General features: G+C 54.3%; 1 protein-coding gene across 3 annotated transcripts in view; it reads left to right on the plus strand.

Moving 5' to 3' along the window:
* Positions 1-845: 845 nt before the first annotated feature.
* GNG7 (G protein subunit gamma 7) overlaps positions 846-22,347 on the plus strand; it is a 133,313-nt gene continuing 111,811 nt past the window's right edge. For 2 of the 3 annotated variants that reach the window (XM_087425792.1, XM_087425794.1), the window contains exon 1: positions 846-940. The gene's annotated coding sequence lies outside the window, so the exon portion shown is untranslated. Of the gene's footprint in view, positions 941-8,873; positions 9,062-22,347 lie in introns of those variants that run through there. The other variant, XM_087425793.1, reaches the window with a different exon arrangement.

The following is a 22,347-nucleotide window of genomic DNA, read 5'->3' on the forward strand; positions in this document are numbered from 1 at the left end:
CAGAATATAAGCATCACACAAAAGTCTTGATGTCTCAGAATATGGTGGCTCCTTCCTTCTCTATAAGAAATTCTTCCCTCCATAACCGCTGGATGCTATTGAAGACATAGCAAATGTTTCCCAACATCACTAGGAGAGCTTGTTAAAATGCACATTGCAGGGGTCCATTCCTTCCCCCTTCCCCAGGATTCTGGATCATTCCATCTGGGTGCGGGCCCAGGAACCTGCTTTTTAAGATTAAAGCCCAGGATTTAGGAAATCGAGAAACCTTGGAAATTATGAGTCAGGCTTGGACAAATGACCTTGGGTTTAACCTCTCTGAGACTCAGTTTCCCCCTTCTGTAAAAGGGGGATATCATTTCTCCTCCTAGCTTTATTCAGAGGGTTCAACGAAAGGGAGAAATTATTGTTTATCCCGAAGACGAAGCGACTGATTAGGAGAGGACATTCTTCCCCGGGAAGATGAGGCCCTGGAGCTAGGATTTGAAATTCGAACCCGCGGCCCGGCGGGATTCGAACTCACGAAACACCTCGCGCTGCCTTGACGTCACCCAGTCACCTCTGAAAATGCGCTCGCCGCCGCGCCGCGGAGGCCCCCACCGCGAGCCGATTTGCATATTAGCATAGCCCCGCCCCGCGCGCGTTCCCCGATCGAGGGTGGCCGGCGGAGGTGCCACTCAGCGCCCCACCTCCCGGCCCCGCCCGCGCCCCGCTCCCCGCGCCCCGCCCCCTCTCCTGGGCGCAGCCTACCCCGCTGACTGCCCTGCTCCCCGCCCCCAGCCCAAGCCTCCCGCCGTCGGGGCTCGCGATTGGCCGCGCCGGCCGGCAGGGCCCGCCCCCTGCGCGCCGGCCCCGCCCCGAGCGGGGAGCGGCGCTCGCGAGCGGGCAGCGGGTTCGGCTGCGCGGCGGGGCTGAGACGGCCGCGGTGGCCCGAGCGCAGGTAAGGGCGCGTGGGGCCGGGGTCCGGGCCGGGTCCGCCACCCGCCTCGGGCTCAGGGGGCCGGGGCGCGGCCGGGGCGGAGGGCAGGCCCGGGGTCCCGGAGGAAGGGGGCCCCCGAGGGCTCCGATCTGGCTGCGGACCGAGTTGGGGGTCGGGGTCTGCTGGGGAGGGGGCTGAGGCAGGGGATCCGAGCTGGAGTTAGGGGTCTGAGCTGGAGCTGGGGGTCGGGGTCTGCTAAGGAGGGGGCTGGAGTTGAGATTCCAGGCTGGAATTGGGGATCAGGGCTGGAGCTGGGGGTGAAGGTTAGCTGGGGAGGGGCTGGGGCTGAGCTGGGGGTCGAGGTTAGTTGAAGAAGAGGCTAGGGGTGGAGATGGGGCTCAGGCTCAGCTGGGGAGGGGCTGGAGTTGGGGATCCGGGCTGGGGTTGGGGGCTCGCATTGCAGTAGGGGATTGGGGCTGGAGCTGGAGGTCGAGGTTAGCTAGGGAGGGAACTGAACTTGAGGTCGAGGTTAGCTAGGGAGGGAACTGAACTTGAGGTCGAGGTTAGCTGGGGAGGGGCTGGAATTGAGGATCTAGGCTGGAATTGGGGATCAGGGCTGGAGCTGGGGTGAGGTCAGCTGGGAAGGGGGCTGGGGCTGATTTGGGGGTCGAGGTTAGTTGGAGAAGGAGCTGGGTGTAGAGATGGGATTTAGGGTCAGCTGGGGAGGAGCTGGGGTTGGGCATCAGGGCTGGGGTTGGGGATCAGGGCTGGAGCTGGGGGTCGAGGTCATCTGGGGAGGGTGCTGGAGTTGGGGATCGTGCTGGAGATGGGGGTCCATGTTAGCTGGGGAGGGGGCTGGCGTTGGAATTGGAGGTCTAGATCAACTAGGGAGAGGACTGAAGTTGAGGTCGAGGTTAGCTGGGAGGGGTCGGGGAGGAATTGGGGGTCACGATTCTCTGGGGAGGGGCAGAGGAGTTGAGTTGAGGGTGAGGGTTATTTGAGGAGGGGGCTGGGAGTGGAGTTGAAGGTTGAGGGTGGCTGGGGAGGGGGCTGCAGCTGGAGTTGGAGGTCGAGTTGGCCGGGAAGGGTGGTTGAGGAGCCCAGGGTTAGAGTGAGCCAAGGGCCGGAGGGCAGAGATGGGGAAGGCTGAGGGATGGAGATGGGGTCAGACCTGTTTCAGAAGGGGTCCGAGGGATCTGGGGAGAAATGAGGAGTTCAAAGTGCTTGAGGGGATGAGAAGGGAGGAAGGGATCCGAGTGATGATGGGATGGAGGGCTGGTGTTTTGTGGGAAGTTGACTATTCAGGAGGAAATGGCGGGTTCTGGGTTAGAAGTCAGTTATAAGGATTGTGGAGGGGACTTGCCCCCTACTTTTGGGGGGCTAATCATTTGGTATAGAAGAGGGTATGGGGCAGAAACCTCTTGGCCACAGTGAGCTGGAGAAGATGGGAGTTCAACCTCCTTTGCGGGGTCTGTTTCTGGGACTTAGGGTGCAAAGGACAGAGTCTTGGGAAGCAGAAAGGCTCGAGTTGGTGACTGAATTCTTCAGGAATTTTTGGGTTCGGGAGCGAGGAACCGAGGTGGGAGTTTTGGGGACGATGCTATTGAGGGCTGTGGGTGGCACTTTACTTTTCCTGGGGAGCAGGGGCTGCCGGGGGCTGGGAGGTGGGTGGGAAAAGACAGGCGTGACGAACAGCAGCTCAGAGGCTTCGACTGTTGCTAGGTGTCGGCAAGGCAACGCCAAGTTCACAAACTTGTGCAGTGGGATGGAGGTCTTGCAGAGGGGAAGGGCGCGGTGGGCTCTGAAGACGGGCCCCCTGCGTCGTCGGCATGTTTGCTTGGCCGCATCGCCTCTGGGAAGTTTGGTCTACTGCTCCATAAAATGGGAATAATAGAAACGGTAGCAGTGCCTTGTAGGATGGCTGCGAGGGGCAGAAGAGGGAAGGGAGCACGGAGCATGCTCCTGGCACATGGCGAGGGTGCGTGCGGCCTTGATAATGACGTTCTAAATTAAGATTTTTTTGGGAGGGGGAAGGTGGGTGGGTGGCATGACTGGGTTGTCAGGGAGGGGAGGGAAGGAGTCAGGTGGAGCTCGACTCCAGTCCTGCAATCTTAGGGTGCACATGAGAATCACCCCTGGAGCTCTGGAAAAGAATCTGCAAAAAAAATTTTTTTCCATATTTTTAAAAGTGAAGAAAAAACAAACAAAAAAAGAGGAACCTACCTGGATCTGGTGCCAGGAGATTCTGAAGGTTTGTCAGGGAGCGAGGTTATCCACGAAGGAGAAGGCAGCATGGGTCATTCTGATTTAGGTGTACCCCCAGGAGCCATTCGGATGTGTCCCTTGCGGGAACCACTGGGCCATGATTAGATGCTCTTTAAATCTATGAGCGTTATAACTTGAGTGTATATGAGGGACCGGGGTCTCCCCATCGCTCTGCTGCCGTGGGGGCTGGGTCATCTTCTGTGGGGGGGCCATTCTGGGCACTATAGGGGGTCGAGCAGCATCCCTGGCCCCCACCCACTCGATGCCAGGAGCACCCCCAGGGTGACAACCACAGATGTCCCCAGCCGTCACCTGGGGGCAGAGTCACCCCTGGTGGAGACCCCTAGTAATAGACAAAACCAAGTTCTTGTCTCATTTAAAGACCACATCTCCCCTTGGATCCTTAGGAAGTTCGGTCCAGATTTGGGCTCTATTTGTAAATCCTCTAGTGCTCTCGTTTTGAGAGGAAAAATAAAATGAAAATCACATGCTTTTCGAGAACTTGAGAGATGCTGGCTTCTTCCTAGGTGAGTCTTTTGTGTGGCTTTCGAACATTGATACTGATTTCGAATATGGGATTAAATGATCGGTTGTGGGCATTGAGGTGCCAAAGTCTGTTTGATTCCTTGGTTTTAACTGAGTTCATGAGGCTTCTACAGAAGCTCGAATTCTTTGGGTAATTCTTGGTCTTCTACAGAAAATATCCCGCGACCGGTGCATTGTTTTCTGCTCCTGTTTCATAAAGCCCGGGGCCCTGCGGTTTGGAGGGAAGACAACGGGATATGAATTACCCAAATACACAGACACTCAGCTTCGTGTTTACTGAATGGAGGTATTTTTTTTTTGTACACCGTGTAGTAGTGTAAAAAGGTGTTGTTACAGGTTTTCTCATTTGCATCTGGAAACAAATCATCGTCTTTACAACAGTATTTACTAGGTCATTCGTATTCTTGAAGCTCTTTCGTAATTTCTTACGCAAGGGTTGTGCCTGGCCTCCGTGACTCTGGAACTTTTTGGAGCTTTCTAGAGGGCACGGTGAGCAGGATGGTTGCATGATCGCCGGGTGTTGACACAGACTTATTTCCCCCCTTCCTGTGTGCCCCGCGGGCTGCTCCTGCGGGTGATTGCCCAAGCTTGGTTCTGGGAACGTTTGCTTGGGTCCCTTAACGGCTGGCTTCTGCCACCCACGTCCTTGCCCATGTCGGGGAGCCTCCCTCCGGCTCGTGCTGTTCATTTGGACACTTCTGGACTTGATTTTCACCGCTGCTCTCTCGTGCTGCCGTTTGTTGTGGCCTCTCTTTTCAGAATCTGGAGGAAATTCATTCCATATGTCACTCAGCAGACCTTCCAGACCAGACCTGGGAGCTGAGAATGTGGGGTGACCTGTCCTGGGCAGTCATTTCTTCCTTCTCCTGTCCTCCCCTTAAGCCCCCTCTCGTGGGCAGGGGGGGCTTTGGGCAGCTCTGAGACAATTCCAGAAATGGCTACTAGTTCTCCTGAGAACCTTGCAAAGGAGAAAGTCTTACTGCTTTTTATTTTTTTAGTTGAGGTACAACTTCCATGTCAGAAAACTCAGCCATTTTAAGCACACAGTTAAATTTTTTGGTAAGTTTATCAAATTGTGCAACCATCCCCATAAATTCATTTTAGAACATTTTCATCACCCAGATAAGATCCCTTGTCCACATGAGCAGTCACCCCCATCCTCTCCCCCAGCCCCTGGCAACCACGAACCCACGTTCTGTCTGTGGATGTGCCTGTTCTGGACATTTCACATCAGTGGAATCACACACTGTGTGTCGTTCTGTGTCTGGTTCTCTCACTGAGCGTCGTGTGTTCAGGGTCCATCCACGGTGTGGCTGTGTCGGGGCTTCACTCCTTTTGACGGCTGAGTAATACTCCAGTGTGTGGATGGACCACATTGTGTTTATCCATTCACCCATTGATGGACATCTGGGTTGCTCCCACATTTTGGCAGTGAAGAATCATGCTGCTATTTAAATGGCTTTTTCCTGGGCTTTCGACAGCCCACTAAACTGAAGCTTGGGGGTCGTTAGGTGTCATCGCCCTGAGTCCTATCCCTCTCTCTCCTGTCTGTGGTTCTTTCCTGCTTGAGTTAAGCGTTTCACCGTCTCTTGCTCAGAGCATCCCAGCTGGTGGATCAGCCTCCAGTCTCTCCCGATCTGGTGGGTCGCCCCACACGACCAGAATCTGGTCTCTAAAGCTCAGATCGGTTCATCATTTCTGTGCCACTGTCACCAACTCGTCACCCACTCGACAAAATCAAAATCCCTCACTCGGCCTTGGTGGCACCCGGGGAGTGGGCCCCACCTCACCTGTCCGGAGTGACCTTCACTTTCACTCCAGAAACGCGCCCATCCCGCTCCTCCAGTGGCCTGCCCAGTGCATGCCCCCAGCTTGCCCGGACCTCGAGGTTTGCTGTCTCCTTTGAAACCTTCCTTCCTTCCTTCCTCTCCCCAACAAAGGCTGGTTGTGTGCCTATTTTAAGCATCAGAGCGGGTGCCAGGCGCCGGGAGCGCCACGTGAATGAGACGCTTGTGTATGCGCGTGGGGAGGCGCGGAGACGGGGGACCCGGGGCCATTCGGTCCCTGGCCCGGCTCTCTGAGTCGGGGTCCCTGGGGGTGGTGGAGACGGGGGCCAGCCCTGTGTATTCCATGAGCTCCACAGATGTGGTGACAGTAAGTTTCTCCGGGGATGGAGGGGGGGACAACACCTGTGCACAGGATGGTCAGGGGGAGAGACTGAAGAGAAGTTAGCCAGGGGACCGGTGAGGGGAGTGCAGCCCACCTGTGTGAGCACCCAGCTGGGGCCAGATCTTTCCGTGTCATCTCGAGCAGGGCCCCCCCCCCCCCCCCCGGACGCTGCGGACATGGGGCCGGGTCATCCTCTGTGGGGGGCCATCCTGGGCGCTGTGGGGGTCTGAGCAGCATCCCTGGCCCCACCCACTCGATGCCAGGATTCAGTGCCGAGGGAGATAAACTGATTTGCAGAAATTGCTACATTTTTTGGAATTTCTGACAGTTAACTGTTTGGAGATGACAAAACAGAAAAAGACGCCCAGTCTTTGGTGTATGTCAATTAGTCGAGAGCCTGCTCTTCATAAGCACGGGCGTGCGCGTGCACACACGTGTGAATTCCCTGCCATCTCTATGCTAAGGGGAGGGGGTGCCCGGGCCAGGGCCCAGGTGAGTCGGGGCTGCACCTAACTTGAAACCTGCCCTCCAGCTCTGCTTTTTGACAGTTACCGCTCCTCACATCTTTTGTTTGTGGTCAAGGCCGTGACCCCTGCCTCTGCCTCCTTAAGAAACTCTGTAATTTGATGGACAAAAAAAGTCAGGGGGAATCAGAGATCAGGAGGTGAGTCCAGCCGAGTTAAAATGCAGACACAGTGCTGGGGCAGACGCGGCTGTGCCCGGCAGGGTCGTGAGAAAGGGCCCCGCGCCACCAGCCTGCTCTTTGTCTAACTGTGTGACTCTCCTGCGGGCCGTGACAAAGCACTGTGGATGGGGTGGCTTGAAACAACAAGATCTCTCCTCTCCCGGTTCTAGAGGCTGGAGGTCCAAGATTGAAGTGTCCTAGGGCCGCGCTCCCTCCCAAGGCTCCAGGGGAGGGTCCTTTCTGCCTCTCCCAGCTTCTGGTGGTTTCCGGCATTCCTGGGCGCTCCTTGGGTATAGACGCATCCCTCCTGTCTCTGTCGTCATGTGGGCGTCTCCCTGTGTGTGTCAAAGAAAAACCAGAGATGGACAGTAGTTAGAGGGGTGGGAACAGAGTATACTGAGAAACAGTGGCGGGGGCAAGGAGACCTCCGTGTAGACCTGAAGACAGCACGGGCCGGCGGGGTTTACAGCCAAGGAGCAGGTGGCGTCAGTGGATGGAGAATTGCTAAGAAGAAACAGGGGGAGGGGGGATTCTGGCTAAACTGACCCGATCTGACTCCTGCTGGAGACAGGCCAGTGATCCGACATGGCCTTGGGGAGCGAGGGAGACGAGGACCCGATTGGGTATCGAGGGTGATCAGATGTGGAGGATGAGGGATTCTCCATCAACCGACTCAGCGGGGATTCTTGCTAAAGTCGGACGATGCAGAGGTGAACACGGAAACCCAAAAGTCGAGGCCCCCTTTGAGAAGTTCAGGGCAGCCTGAGTGGAGTTTGGTCAAGGAGAGAATCTTTGTCGTATTGCTGTGTCCAAATTTCCCTCTTCTTATGAGGACACCAGGCATTGGGTTAGGGCTCCCCCACTCCAGGGTGACCTCCCCTTAACTTGGTCACATCTGCAAAGACCCCATTTCCGAATAAGGTCCCATCGCAAGTACCCTGGTTTGGATGCAGACGTATCTTTTTGGGGGGACGCAATGCACCCCACACCACCTAGCAAGCAGTTGCCGGTGGGTGAGGTTCAGCTTTTCCAGGGCCGTGTGATCCCAGTTGCTAAATACCGTTCTTCCCTCTCCTCTGTTCCTACTTTCTCCACACCATAAAAATAAAAATTCACACCATCTCAGAGAAAATGGGGAACTCTGTGCCCAGCGGGGCCCCTGGGTGTGCAGGCTGTGGGAGGAAGTGAGAGTTTTCTCGATCATCGGGGTTGAGGGCGTGGAGGAGGAGGCCACAGGTTAACTCGCAGCCTGGGAGAAGCTCTTGATTATTCGTCATCTGTAAGACGGGGCCGAAAGGCCCGCCTCGGCCTCCCTCCAGGATGTGGGATCAAGTGAGGCCTCTGGAAGGACGCAGTGGGAATTCTAAAGCTCTGTAAATACTACGTGTTCTTGTTGTTGAATTGGGGTTTAACTAAACCAGGGCCCCTCCCCTCGGCACTGCGGCCATGGGGGCTGGGTCATTCCCGGGGGGCCGTCCTGGGCGCTGTGGGGGGTTGAGCAGCATCCCCCGCCCCACCCAGTCGATGCCAGGAGCACCCCCAGTGTGACAACCACAGATGTCCCCAGACACTGCCCAGTGTCCCCTGGAGGCAGGATCACCCCAGGTTGGGAACCATTGGGCTGAATTTTTTTGTGTGTGTGTGAGGAAGATCGGCCCTGAGCTAACATCTGTTGCCAGTCCTCCCCTTTTTGCTGAGGAAGATTGGCCCTGGGCTAACATCCGTGCCCATCTTCCTCCACTTTATATGGGATGCCGCCTCAGCATGGCTTGCCAAGCGGTGCGTCGGTGCGCGCCCGGGTTCCGAACCCGGGCCACCAGCAGCAGAGCGCGTGCACTTAACTGCTTGCGCCACCAGGCCGGCCCCGGCTGAATTTTTTTAAGAAGGTTTCATGATTCTGTGATTACGTTCAAGTAAGAAGTTACGTTTGGGTTTTTTTAATAGACTTTATTTTCTAGAGCAGTTTCGGGTTCACAGCAAAATTGAGCGGAAGGTGCAGAGAATTCCCGTCTGCCCCCCGCCCCCACGTGAGCACGGCCTCCCCCATTTTCAACGTCGCCCACCAGAGTGGGACATTTGTCACAATCGATGAACCTACACGGCCGCGTCATCACCCAGCATCCATACTTGACGTCAGGGGTCACTCCTGGTGGTGGACGTTCTCTGAGTTGGGACACAGACGTAATGACACGTACCCACCATTAGAGCATCAGACAGAATAGTGTCACCATCCTCTGTGCTCCACCTGTTCATCCCTCCCTCCCCATTATTTTGTTTTATGGGCAAAAGCGACAAGAACGGCTTAGTCATCTCGAGGGACCGTTGGGAGAGACGTCACTCTGTACGCTGCTGCAGAGTTTATTATGAATTCTTCATCCACATTCTCCGCTCCAAAAAACAGTGCTCTCCAACAGAACCAGGACTCAAGCCTCATCCGTCATTTTAAATGTTCGACTAGCCACACTCCAAAAAGCAAAGTAGGTGACACTAATTTTAATGATTCATTTTACGTAACCCAATACAGACAAAATATTATCGTTGCCACTCGTAATCGACAGAAAGAAGGTGTGAATCAGCTAGTTTCCATTCTTTCTTTCATATGAAGTCTTCACAATCTGGCGTGGATTTTGCACTCACAGATTTTTATGTCTCTGGGCCGGCCCCGTGGCTTAGTGGTTAAGTGCGCGTGCTCTGCTGCTGGCGGCCCGGGTTCGGATCCCGGGCGCGCACCCACGCACCGCTTCTCCGGCCATGCTGAGGCCGCGTCCCACATACAGCAACTAGAAGGATGTGCAGCTATGACATACAACTATCTACTGGGGCTTTGGGGTTAAAAAAAACGAGGAGGACTGGCAATAGATGTTAGCTCAGAGCCGGTCTCCCTCAGCAAAAAAAAGAGGAAGATTAGCATGGATGTTAGCTCAGGGCTGATCTTCCTCACAAAAAAAAAAAAAAGATTTTTACATCTCTGAATGAGCCGCATTTCAAGTGCTCAAGGCCACACCTGGCCGGTGGCCGCCACACCAAATGTGGCAGGTCTCAGAAGTGAATAGGGGAATTTTAGGAGAAAATAAGAGCTCTGGAGGCAGAGGGGTGTAGCTTAGCGTTTGGACACGTTGTGGGGCGTTTTTAGAGCTACAGAGGTGTCTGCTTTGCTAAGGAGTGACGCTGGACCCCAGTAACCTCCGTGTCAAGATTCCCCAAGCGGGAAGAAAAGAGAGTTACTCATCGCTTGTTAAAATGTGAGTTGCAAGATTTACAGTTCTTCAAATCAAAAGAACACTGGTGCTTTGTTACGATGCGGTGTTCAGGTCACACGCAGCTTTGTTCTGGCAGAACTGAGCTGACTGGCTGAAAAAGCGGATTGAGGATCGGAGCATCTTAGAAAGTTCTGGAAGGGCCCCCGAGGTTGTCCAGCCCAGGGAGCATCAAACCACGGCCCTCGGGCCATATCCAGCCCGTGAGCTGAGAATGATTTTTACATTTTTAAATGGTTGGAAAAACAATTGAAAAAAGCATACTACGTCGTGACATGTGAAAATTAGGCAGAGTCCACATCTCAGTGTCCAGAAATCAAGCTTTTTCGGTACAGAGCCACGTGCATTCATTTACGTGCTGCCTGTGGTGGCTTTCTCGCTACAGCATATGAGACCGTGTGGCTTGAAAAGCCAAAAATATTGATTTTCCGGCCCCTTAGAAGAGGAGTATGATCGATCCTTTATTTTATTTCGTGTCACAAGGCGTAACAATATGTCTTAGAAATAATGGGCCCTTAGATTCGACGAACTGTGGCATCCAAGAGCTCAAAAATAGATCACATTTTCCAACGTCAGTTATGTTTATTATAATGTTACCTAAAGATGCACGAACGTGAAACTCCGTATAAATGTCTCGTGCTTATGGCTTTTATGCAATAAGCCGAAAAAAGCACATAAAGTACATAAAAACGAAACGGCAACCCAGCGAAGCAGTGGTCATCCAAACGCATGTCCAGACGGTCACTTTTGTCGTCAGGCGATGGGTGTTTCTGAGAAGGACGTTCCGAGAGTGACAGCTGGCCAGGCAGAGGGCTCAGAGCGGTTGTGTGACCACAGACGCTTCCTTTCCTGGGCCGGGGGCCCAGGCCGCTGTGTTGTGACAGTCACCCAACTTAGAAACGCCTTCTCTTCAGGTGGAGAACTAACGAGCTGTGAGTTCGTCACAGAGGCTGGTTTTCAGTGTTTGAGGCTGGGGCGAGAAATGGAAGATTTAAACTTTTTTTTTTTTTCTTTTGGTAAATTGCTGCTTAGGAAATGTCAGGCTGTTTTTGACTTGAATTTTCATTGACAGCAGGAGGTGATGGAGGAAATGGGGCTGGGTGGGGCTTTGTGGGTGGGCTGGGCCTTTGTTGTTTAAAACAATAGGTGGTTCCTCTCACTTCCCTGCTCTGCCTCTGTCTCTCTCTCTTCTCTTCTCTCTCTCTGTCTCTCTGTCTCGATCTCTTTTCTGTCTTTCTGTCTGTCTGTCTCTGTCTCTCCTTCTCTCTGTCTCTCTGTTTCTGTCTGTCTCTCCCCCCTCTCATCTCTCTGTCTCTCTGTTTGTCTCTCTGTCTCTGTCTCTCCCTCTCTATCTCTCTCTCTGTCTCTGTCTGTCTCTTCCCCTCTCTCTTCTCTCTGTCTCTGTCTCTCTGTCTCTCACTGAAGGCTTCCCGGAGGCTCTCAGTTGCTGCATAAAGAAACCAAAATTGCGTCCCTTGATGTCCACAAACCTCAGACACGTGTCCGTAGGTTTGGGGCGCAGAAGGGCGGGGACCGGGTTCCAGAACCTTGTTTCAGTCTCGGCTCTGCCTCTCATTTCCACGTTGGCAGAGTCCCCTCTCCCCTCGGCTTCTGTTTCCCTGGCTGTGAAGTGGGACGTGGGATACGGTCACACCCACCCCCATGGCTCCGTCTAACCCAGCGCAGCACCTACCTGGGTTGTCTCTGACGAGGATAGTGGACTGAGCTCCCAGACCTGTTTGGTTTTTTTATTTTATTTTTTTTAAAGATTTTATTTATTTTATTTTTCCCCCCAAAGCCCCAGTGGACAGTTGTATGTCGTAGCTGCACATCCTTCTAGTTGCTGTATGCGGGACTCGGCCTCAGGATGAACGGAGAAGTGGTGCCTCGATGCGCACCCGGGATCCGAACCCCGGGCCACCAGCATCGCAGCGCGCACACTTAACCACCAAGCCACAGGGCCGGCCCCTGTTTGGTTTTTTTAAATTAACTTTTTACTTGGGACTAATTTTAGATGCACAGAGAAGTCACCAAGATGGTACAGAGTCCCCATGTGCCCTCACCCAGCCTCCCCCCGGGGGCCTTCGCTGCACTACGAAATTCACATGGGCGCCTTACCATTCACTAAACTCCGTGCTTTATTCCATTTCACTGCTTTTCCCCTAAAGTCCTCCTCTGTCCGGGGACCCCATCAGGACCCCACGTGACATCAGTCGTCACGTCTCTGTGGGCCCCTGTGGGCTGGGACGGTCTCTCCGACTTCCCTTGTCTTTTGTGCCTGGGCATCTTGAGGAGGGCTGCTCAGAGTTTTGCAGGACGTCCTCCGATCTGGATTTGCTGGTGTTTTCTTGTGAGCAGACGGGGGTCGTGGGTTTTGGGGAAGGACACACAGAGCTGAGGTGCCCTTCTGGTCACGTCCCGTCACAGGTCCCTGACACCCACACGACGTCACCCTGATGTTGACCCTGACTACCTGGCCCAGGTAGCGTTTGCCCGCCCACCGGGTCCCCAGAGGCCTGTATTCCGCCCCTAACTTGCTGAGGGAACCCCGGGCCCCCCCCAGAACCCCTCCCTGCACTCCCCGACGCCGATTCTCCGTCCCCTGTGCTGCGAACTTCGCCTTCGATCTTCCCAGCGTGGTGTAAACTTTCTCGACAAAGCCTGTGCTCCTGGAGATGAGTTTGGGGCTTGGAAACTCATCGTCTTAGATGTGGTGGCCACAGGCACGGCGGGATGTCGTGGAGAAATGTCTTCCTTCTAATTCGAGACAGCTGGGTTCCACCCGTCCCGTATCCGTGCACGTGGGTGGGGGGCGTGGACGGGTCCCACTGCTGGTGACTGAAATGGGCGTGAGCTGGCCCGGAGTGTTTCAGCACAGCTTTGTGTAAGGTGCCACATTCTCATAAAACGAGGGGGGCTTTAGACCCCAGGGGGGCAGTTGCAACACAGGCGGCCCAAGGCTCAGAACCCCCCTGCCCTCCTGCCCGGGTCTGCCTGCATCCCAGAGTGACCCCCGGGGTCTCTGCTCGCACGTCGATGGCGTGTCTGGCGGAAGCAGAGGGTCACTGGGAAGCAGGCTGTTTAGTGGGGAGGTGGTTGGCGATGGGCGATCGCCCTGGAGGAAGAGGGCAGGGTGTCCTCCGAGCCCTTTTGGGACAGCGAATGGGACTCTTTGTTGCACCGAGGCCTTTTCCTCAGTGGCCTCTTTTTACTCGACAAACAATGGTGGGATGTTGCCAAGTACAGGACCATCCTCTGCCATGTCCCCCACCCCAGGGGGAGGGGACCTGTCGGTCGTGGTGGTTCCCGTGGATCCAGACAGCGTCCCGTTAACTTCTCACCAGCCCTCCGTCTCTCTGCCCGGTGCATCGCGAACATCCCAACTCACCTGCATCTGCTTCTGCCCACTCTGCTTGGTTTGTTTGTTTGTTTTTTTGTGAGGAAGATCAGCCCTGAGCTAACATCCATGCCAATCCTCCTCTGTTTTTTTTTTTGCTGAGGAAGACTGGCCCTGGGCTAGCATCCATGCCCATCTTCCTCCACTTTATGTGGGACGCGGCCTCAGCATGGCCTGACAAGCAGTGCGTCGGTGTGCGCCCGGGATCCGAACCCAAGCCACCAGCAGCAGAGCGCGCGCACTTAACCGCTATGCCACGGGGCCTGTCCCTTTGTTTAATTGTGATAAAATGCACATAACATAAAATCTACCATCTTAACCATTTTAAGTGCACAGCTCAGTGGTATGAAGCACATTCACATGGTTGTACAACCATCCCCGCCATGTCTCCAGAATTTTCCATCTTCCCAAACTGAGACTCTGTCCCCATGAAGCACTGACTCCCCGTCCCCTCCCCCAGCCCCTGGCCCCACCATCTGCTTTCTGTCTCTGTGATGTGACTCCTCTAGGGGCCTCCTGTGAGGGGATCACACAGTGTCTGTCCTTCTGTGTCTGGCTCATGTCACTGAGCATCATGTCCTCCAGGTCCATCCACATTGGAGCAGGTGTCAGGATTTCCTTCCTGTTCAAGGCCGCGTTATATTCCAGTGTGTGGATGGACCACATTGTGGGTATCCATCATCCATTGATGGACATTTGGGTGTTTCCCCTCTTTGGCTACTGTGAATTATGCTGCTGTGGACATTCACATATAAATCTCTGTGTAGACAGACGTATGTTTTCATTTCACGTGGGGAGATTCCTAGGAGTGGAATTGCTGGGTCCTTTAATCAACTTAGGGTGAACACAGTAAGAAACCGCCAGGCCGTGTTCCCTTCCCTCCAGCAGCACACGAGGGCTCCCATTTCCCCATACCCCCATCAGCACGTGTGATTGTCTGTCTCTGAGCCTAGCCGCCCTGATGGGGTGAGGTGGTGTCTCACAGCGTCTTTGATTTGCGTGTCCCATGGGTGGCTTTTCAGCAGAGTCAGCTGGTCGGAGGACAGAAACGTCACAGGACAGCCCGTCAGGAGGGAGATGATAAGGCGAGATTTGGGGAGACCCACGCAGGAGGGGTTTGCAAAGGAGTTTCCATCACTTGCTGGTTGGTTGAATGAAAGAGGGGGGAAGGGAAGAAGGGAGCGCCAGGAACAAGGATGAAGCCTCAGTCTCCCCGTCTCTAGAATGGGCGTGATGCCGACCCAAGTGAGTTATTGTGGAGAATCAAATACCCGAGTCAGCAACAGGCAGTGTCCCCCGAAGCTGAGCCCGAAATGGAATCCCCGCTCGTGTTCTTCACGCGCCTTTCAACGGGCTTTGTTCTAAGAGGTCTTATCAATTATTTTTTTTCCTATCATTTATTTTTAAACCCGTGGACTGTTTGTGTGGGTTGTTTCTATGCTGGGTAGAATTTTTTTTTTTAGCGGCTTTATGGAGCTATCATTCACAGACTATACAATTCACCCGTTGAAAGAGTACCGTTCGCTGGTTCTTAGGATATTCGCGGATATGTGCAACCATCGTCACAGGCAATTTTGGAACATTCTCATCACCCCAGAAGAAGCCCCGTCCCCATCAGCAGTCACTCCCCAGCCCCTGACAACCACGAGCCCACTTTCTGTCTGTGGACGTGCCTGTTCTGGACGTTTCACATCAATGGACTCACACACCGTGTGGCCTTCTGTGTCTGGTTCTCACTGAGCGTCGTGTGTTCAGGGTCCGTCCACATTCCTGTTTATGGCCGAATAAGATTCCATTGTGGGAACCTGTCACATTGTGTGGATCCGTTCATCCATCGATGGACACCGGGTGGCTTCCGCCCTCTGGCTCTTGTGAATCGTGCTGCTGTGAACACGCGTGTGCTGGTTTTTCTGTGGACGGGTGTTTTCAGTTCTGGCGGACACCCAGGAGTGGCAGCGCAGGGCCCATCATCTATTTTTAAACCCATAGATTGCTTGTGCTGCTGCGCCCGGTGGGATTTTGATCCATTTGTTGCTTTTCTGTCAGCTCAGCCCTCGGGGGCCTTGGAAGGATTTGCGTTCCTCTGGCCGGTTCCCCTCGTCTCCCTGCCCCCATCCTCCTTGCTGCCCAGAGCCTGGGGGTGGCGGCGGCTGGGGGTGGGGGGTGGTCCCTGCGCGAGCCCGCCCGCCCGGGGAGGCGTCTCCCAGCACAGTCCATCTTTCTCCCTCCCCGCCGGGGTCTCACGCCTGTTTGCCCTGGCCGAGAATGCCCTCCACTCTGTCTCTGACAAACTCCTTGCTGGCTCTCCGCCCGCCCCTCCGATGGCCACCCCTTCATCTCCCCTGCCTCCACCTGCCCTCATGCCCGGTGTTTTCCGGACGTCGCCCACCTGCCAGACTGTCAGCCACCTCTGCTCTGCCGTCGCGGGGGGACCTTGCCCAGCTTTCTTCAGCCTGAGTTTCAGTTTCTGTGGGTTTGTTTGTTTTATCTAGAACAGATACTCCTACCTCAAGGGCGGTTGAGAAGACCACACAGAATGTATGCACAGTAGCTGGGGTTAAATGTGCAGAAAAAATTGGCTTTCTTGTTCAGATAAAAGCATGGAGGAGGGAAAAAGTATAAGCACGCCGTGTAGACAGAGTGATGCACCCCAAAGACGTCCCCGTCCTGGTCCCCGAGACTGAGGATGTGCCACCTCACACGGCACAGGGGACTTTGCAGGTGGATTAAGTCTAGGCCCCTGAGATGGGGGTGACCCTGGATTCCCGGGGGGCCCAGTGTCATCACAGGGTCCTCATCAGAGGGAGGAGGAGGGTCAGAGGCAGAGAGAGACGGGAGATGCTGCGCTGAGGGCTGTGCAGATGGAGGAAGGGGCCCCGAGCCCAGGACGCGGCCTCTAGAAGCTGGAAAAGGCAGGAGACGGTTCTCCCTGGAGCCTCCGGGAGGACAGCCCTGCCCACACCTGGATTCAGGACTTCTGACCCCAGAACGTGAGGTGATACATGTGTGTGGTTTGAAGCCACTCAGTTTGTGTAATTTGTTACAGCCGCTGCAGGACGCTCGTATAGTTTAGGAAACTACATCACAGATCAAGGTCTGTGTCCTCCCAGCTGGGCTGGGCTGGACCATTAGAGCTGGTGGAGTTTCCAGTGACACACTGCACCGTGTCCCCCGGCTGAGCCCCCGATGCGGGATTCTCACCTCATGCCTCTCGGGCGACTTTCCATTATAGTTGCATCAGCCACGTTTCTTTCAGGGGGTTCTTATCCCATCATCCCAAGGTTGAATCTTCCAGAATGCACTAGAATGTGTGTTCTGAGGCTAATTCGACACCTTCCCTCCCCCAGGGCTGCAACTCCATCTTTCTCCCCCTCCCCCTCCTGCCCCAGGTCAAGGTTCCGGTGACTTGCTGGTCACTCTTGTCTTGCTTTTAACATTGTGTGTGGTGATTCCCACCCAGGGCAGCATTGACCCCAAGAGCAACCCCCCAAGGGGCCCCTCTGAGTGTCTTTCTTCAGCTAAGGAAACCGAGGCTCAGACGGGGGAGCCGAGCCAGGAGGGACCCCAGACCTGGGCTCTTTGTAAGACACAAAGCTACTGACCGCGGTGCCCGGACTTTGCACACATCTTTTGTCCTGGTGACAGAACCGGCCACCCTTCCTTCTGGCCGTGGAATTGAGGATCCGAGGCTGGCTCTGGGGCACCTGCCTCCTAGGATTACAAACTAGTGGTCTCATGTGAAAAGATGCTCAGCGTGTTTAGTCCTCAGAGAAATGCAAATCAAAACCCCAGTGAGACACCGCTTTATATCCGACAGGACGGCTGGAATCAGAAAGACAGACAGTAGCAAGTGTCGGCAAGGCTGTGGGGAAACTAGAACCGTCGTGCGTGGCTGGTGGGAATGGAAATGGTGCAGCCACGGTGGAAAACAGTCTGGCGGTTCCTCAAAAGGTTAAACGTGGAGTTTGACCCAGCAATTCCACTCCTAGGGGTCCACCCAAAAGAAATGAAAATATATGTCCACACAAAAACCTGTACACGCATGTTCATAGCAGCACAATTCACAGCAGCCAAAAGGTGGGAACAGCCCAAATGCCCCTCAACAGATGAACAGATAAACACAATGTGTCCACCCACACACTGGAATATGACACAGCCATGAAGAGGAGTGAGGCCCTGACACAGCCACACCGTGGATGGACCCTGAACACACGACGCTCAGTGAGAGAACCAGACACAAAAGGCCACATGGTGTGTGATCCCATTGGTGTGAAATGTCCAGAACAGGCAGATCCACAGACAGAAAGTGGGTTCATGGTTGTCAGGGGCTGGAGAAGGGGACACGGAGTGACTGCTAACGGGGACGGGGCTTCTTTTGGGGGGACGGAATGTTCTGGAACTAGATAGAGGTTATGGTTGCACAACATAATGAGTATCTTAAATGCCATTGGCTTGTACACTTTAAAGTGGTTAAAATCATAAACTTTATATTATATGTATTTTACCAGAAAAAGCATCTGTTGGTCTAAGTGGTCACATTTCAGGGCATGAGACCGTTGAGAGTCCTTAGTGGGAGGACAGCCCTATTTTTCTCCCTGCGAGCCTCTCCCCTTCCTCCTCCTTAGCTCAAGCCCAGCGGATCGGTGATCTCTGTCACGTTCTCATTTTGAGGCGCGCGTCCTTGTGAGTCTGGCACAAGGGCGTGAATTCCTCTGTGTCTGGGGCTGCTGAGCAGTCACACCTTTGATTTAGGTCTTGCCAGCCCCCGGCCTTAACTGGCCATGCGTGTAACTTAGGTTCGGAAGGGAGGAAGGTGCTCCCGGGTCCCCGGGAGAAAGCAGTGAGTAAGGTGAAGATGTGGGGGTAGTTGAACGTTCTGTCCTCCTTTGAGGAAGAGGAATCCAGGAGTAAGATATGTAAGAGGTAAAAGGTTGGGAATTATGGAACTTTCTGGAACCTTCTGGAATGTAGAGGGCATTACAGCATATGGAGGCTTCGAGGTTGGAATTCTTTTCTTAGCCACTGGATGACTTTCTCCCTGTGTGATTTCGGGCAAAACATTGAACTTCTCTGTTTCTGCGTCCATGTGGGCAAAATGGGATAGGAATCACGGCACGGGATCATCCTAAGGGTTGAGGCAGCGTGCGAGGCAGTGACCTGGGTGGAGGCGGACGGGTGATCACTGTGGTTGCTGTAATCACTGTTAATATGATTATTGATCTTCTATTATAGCTCACATTAGTATTATACGTTAATATTAATATTATTGTCCCTCCACTGCGGCCACAGGCATGGACCAAAGTGAGGAAGAGATAGGCCTGTTGTTGGTGACAAGGGCCGCGTGCGGGAAAAGGATTCGGTCGCAGGAGGGTGTAGACCTGACATCGAAGGCCACTCCTGGCCCCAGGAGCTGAGGCTTTTAGGGATGAGGCCAGACAGAGTTGGAGGTGAAGTCAGGAGGGAGCTGCCCGCCGCTCGGGCTCCGCTGGGCTGGACCCCTCATCTGACCCCTCGCCTGTGTTGCAGATGGGGAAACTGAGGCACGTGCCTCTCATCCCCTGTCCCAGGTCAGGCCCCGAGTGGGAGCAGAGTAAAGACTCGGTCTTGGTCTGTTGGCTGCTCTGCCTCCACAATGTTGACTGTCCAGTGAGCTGAGCGAGACCCGGTGGAGGAGGACGCGGGAAGACAACCCGCCCAGTGGCAACCATGTCATCCCCGGGGGTCGCATTCCATGGCGTCTCTTTGTCAGTGTTTCCACTCCACACCCCAGCCCTGCAGCGGACAGTGTGTGCCCGAGACACAAGTGGCCAAAGCCACACCCACCTCGGGGCCACCTGCCTCTGTCACCACACATCCATCTCCCGCGTGTGTCTTGCTGTGACCGTGTCAGCTGCGGTCGACCCCCCTTCTGCTCAGGGCCAAAGGGACCGGACCCTGGTCAGCCGTTTTCCGAAGGCTGCAGACCCTGCCACTAACACCCCTACAGAGGCCCTGATGGTCAGACACAGGCGGCCAAGGAATTAGAAATTTCTGGATGGGGCAAGAGGGGCCCGTGGCGTCATGGTGACGGATTGTCCTTTGAGCCAAAGGGACATTTGCACTCGTCTTTGTAGAAGGATGGCAGGGCACAGGGCCACTGTAGGTTCTGCAGAGGGTGACGTCCGGTTCCCCCACTCTGCCCGGGGAGCGGGCCGGCAGGGCTGGGAGAGTCATCTGTGTGTCCCAGGGCTGTCCCTCTGCCCCTGCAGTCGGGGTAACTCTGTGACCCAAACACGGAGGCTGTGGAGGGCTGAGGGCTGGCCCCACATCAGGAGCCATGCATTCTCGGAGTACCCGCTCTGTGCCAGACCCCAGTGTGGACACCGAAGGTGTTGATTTAGCCCTTAAACCAGGGCGGCCCCAGGAATGATCCAGCCCCGAGTACCCACAGTGCCGAGGGGGAGAGACCCTCCATTAATTATTTGGAAAAAAAATTGATTTAATCTCTGCTCACAGTAGACACCAGGATAAATCCCTGACGGTCAGACAGCGGTGCCGAGGGGAAGACATTAAGCTTAAACATTTGAGGTGGACGTCAGTGGTCCCGTTTTAAACCAACAGGAGAGCTGAGAGTGGTGAGACCTGCCCCAGGTCATAGAGTAGTGCATGGTAACGCCAGGTGTCAATCAAAAACGAGTCCACGGCAAAGCCCTTTCCAGCTCCCCCCCCACCCCGGGCCTCCCTCCATCTGTTTCCTCTCCTGTAAAATGGGGAAATAATACAACCCAGCTCAAAGTTATGGTGGTGACGAAGTGAGTTAATTGCAAGTCTGTGCATGCTATTTTCTGGACACTGGGTTCTCATCAGCGTGATTATCCCCACCGTCCCCACCGTCTGCATTTCTGATCCTTCACACTACACCTTCTCCTCCAGACTCATTTCCTATAAGGCAGGGTCTCCCTCAGCACTGCTGACGTCAGGGCTGGGTCAGTCTCTGTGCAGCCATCCTGGGCGCTGTGGGGGTTTGAGCAGCCTCCCCGGCCCCCATCCACTGGATGCCAGGAGCACCCCCAGTGTGACAACCACAGATGTCCCAGTGTCCCCTGGGGGCAGAATCGCCCCCGGTTGTATGTAAAGTGATCACAGCCACAGAGAAGTGTGTGGAGGGCTCACCTGCCCTGTGACGCCCAGTTGACATAGAGTGAAACTCGATGCTCGCACGGAGCTCAGACCACTTGAGCTGTTTCATCTCCAGACGACGTTCCCAAATCCTCTTCCCTAGAAAAACTCTTGGTAGCACATATGGAAATATAATTAAGCAGCCGTTTTTCCTCTGTGGTGGTGACACGGATTTGAAACTGTAATAAAGACGGACGGGTCCCTTTAGACCTGAGGGCCAGACCGGGCAGGGTCTCCCCCCAGCATTGCGGACATGGGGGCCGGGTCCTTCTCTGTGGGGCCATCCTGGGCACTGTGGGGGGTCGAGCAGCATCCCTGGCCCCACCCACTTGATGCCAGGAGCACCCCCAGTGTGACAGCCACAGATGTCCCCAGACATCGCCCAGTGTCCCCAGAGGGCAGAACTGTCTCTCTTCCCCCGTTGAGAACTCGCATGCAAGGAATATACGTTTTCATGCGTCTTTCTTTGTACCCTGTCGGACCCTGGGGAAATGTCGCCCAGCAGGTCTTTGTGTAGGTCCACACGTGAACAAATTGAGGTCATGGCTGTCCTCAGGGGAGAGGCCACACAATCTGAGATTTCCAGTTCCTCACCAGCCTGCTTTGGTGAATAATGTCCCCTGCGTCTTGACCTCTAAGCCACTTCTCCTTCTCCTCTCTGGTTGGCATTTCTTGGTCTTCGCAGTGACGGGTTTTCAGCAGATAACACTGAACTCGGCCCTGGCACTCCCGCTTCGCGTGTTCCCTAAGCCTGGATTTTCATAAAAGCTGGACTCCCATTTCCTGTGATGTTCGGGGGTTTAATTCTCCCTCCTGCCAAGAGACCCCTTAGTTTCCGCCGTGTATCCGTCTCCAAGAACGTGATCTGCTGTGTCTCCTTTAGGAACATGTCCAACTGTGGGGCGGTTGGCGCGGTTGGAGATCTGTTTGAAGAAAAGAAAGCGGTTTGCAGCCCCGTAGCATTTCCCATGTGTTGAAACATGACCGGTCCCAAGCATATAAAAATCTGGTTTTTCATCTATTCTAGTCTCAGCCAGAGGGGGAGGCGTTCTAACAGTTCTGTTTCAAGGAAAGGAGTGTGATATATATAACGAAGAGCATTGTTTTCTGAATCGGTTTTTCTGTTTGGGGAGACGCAACAGCACAGCTTTCAAACCCGGTCACGTAAAAAAAAAAAGCCCTGATATAGTGTATGCTGTTGAATGCGGAAATCTGAGTTATGAGCGTCAGTTGAGGATATATCTGTTTTCTTCCACACCCCCAGATCTCCCATCGGAGCTGGTGTCCTCTCCATTTTCAGTCACCCTGGGAGACTGTACGTCTTATGATGCTGCTGTTGTGATGGCCTTCAGGAGGGGCTGCATTGCTCTTGTATATTTCAAACACACAAATTTATATGTTTCAAATGCATTTCAGATTTTTATCTTTGGAGGGTAGATTTCAATTTGGGAAACAGCCTCTATGAGTCCGCTAATGCCACGTAACAAGTCATCGCACTTAGTGGCTCGAAATGACGCACGATTATGGTCTCCCAGTTTCCTCGGGTCAGGAATCCAGGTGCGACTCAGCTGGTCGTCGTCTTCTGCTCATGGTCTCTCAGGCTGCGATCAAATTGTCTGTCTGGGCCGCAGTCTTGTCTCTACTGGGGAAGAATTGACTTCCAAGCTCATTCCTGTGGCTATTGGCGTGGTTTTGTTTCTCGTTGGCTGTTGGCACTTGAGGTTTTTTGGCTGTTGGCTGGTGGACCTCCCCAGCGTGGAAGCCAGAATCATCACAGCAGCAAAGGGGAGAGTCAGCTAGCAAGACGGGAGTTACATCCTCACGTAAGATAATCATGGAAGTGATATCCCATCGCTCTGCCGTATTCTAGTGGTTGAAGCAAGTCACAGGTCCCGTCCACACTCAGGGGGAGGTGACGGCACAAGACATGAGTACCCGGAGTTGAGGATGC

Source organism: Ceratotherium simum, chromosome 39, assembly GCF_057802395.1.
Source record: "Ceratotherium simum simum isolate JZ-2026a chromosome 39, ASM5780239v1, whole genome shotgun sequence".
Classification (NCBI taxonomy): domain Eukaryota; kingdom Metazoa; phylum Chordata; class Mammalia; order Perissodactyla; family Rhinocerotidae; genus Ceratotherium; species Ceratotherium simum.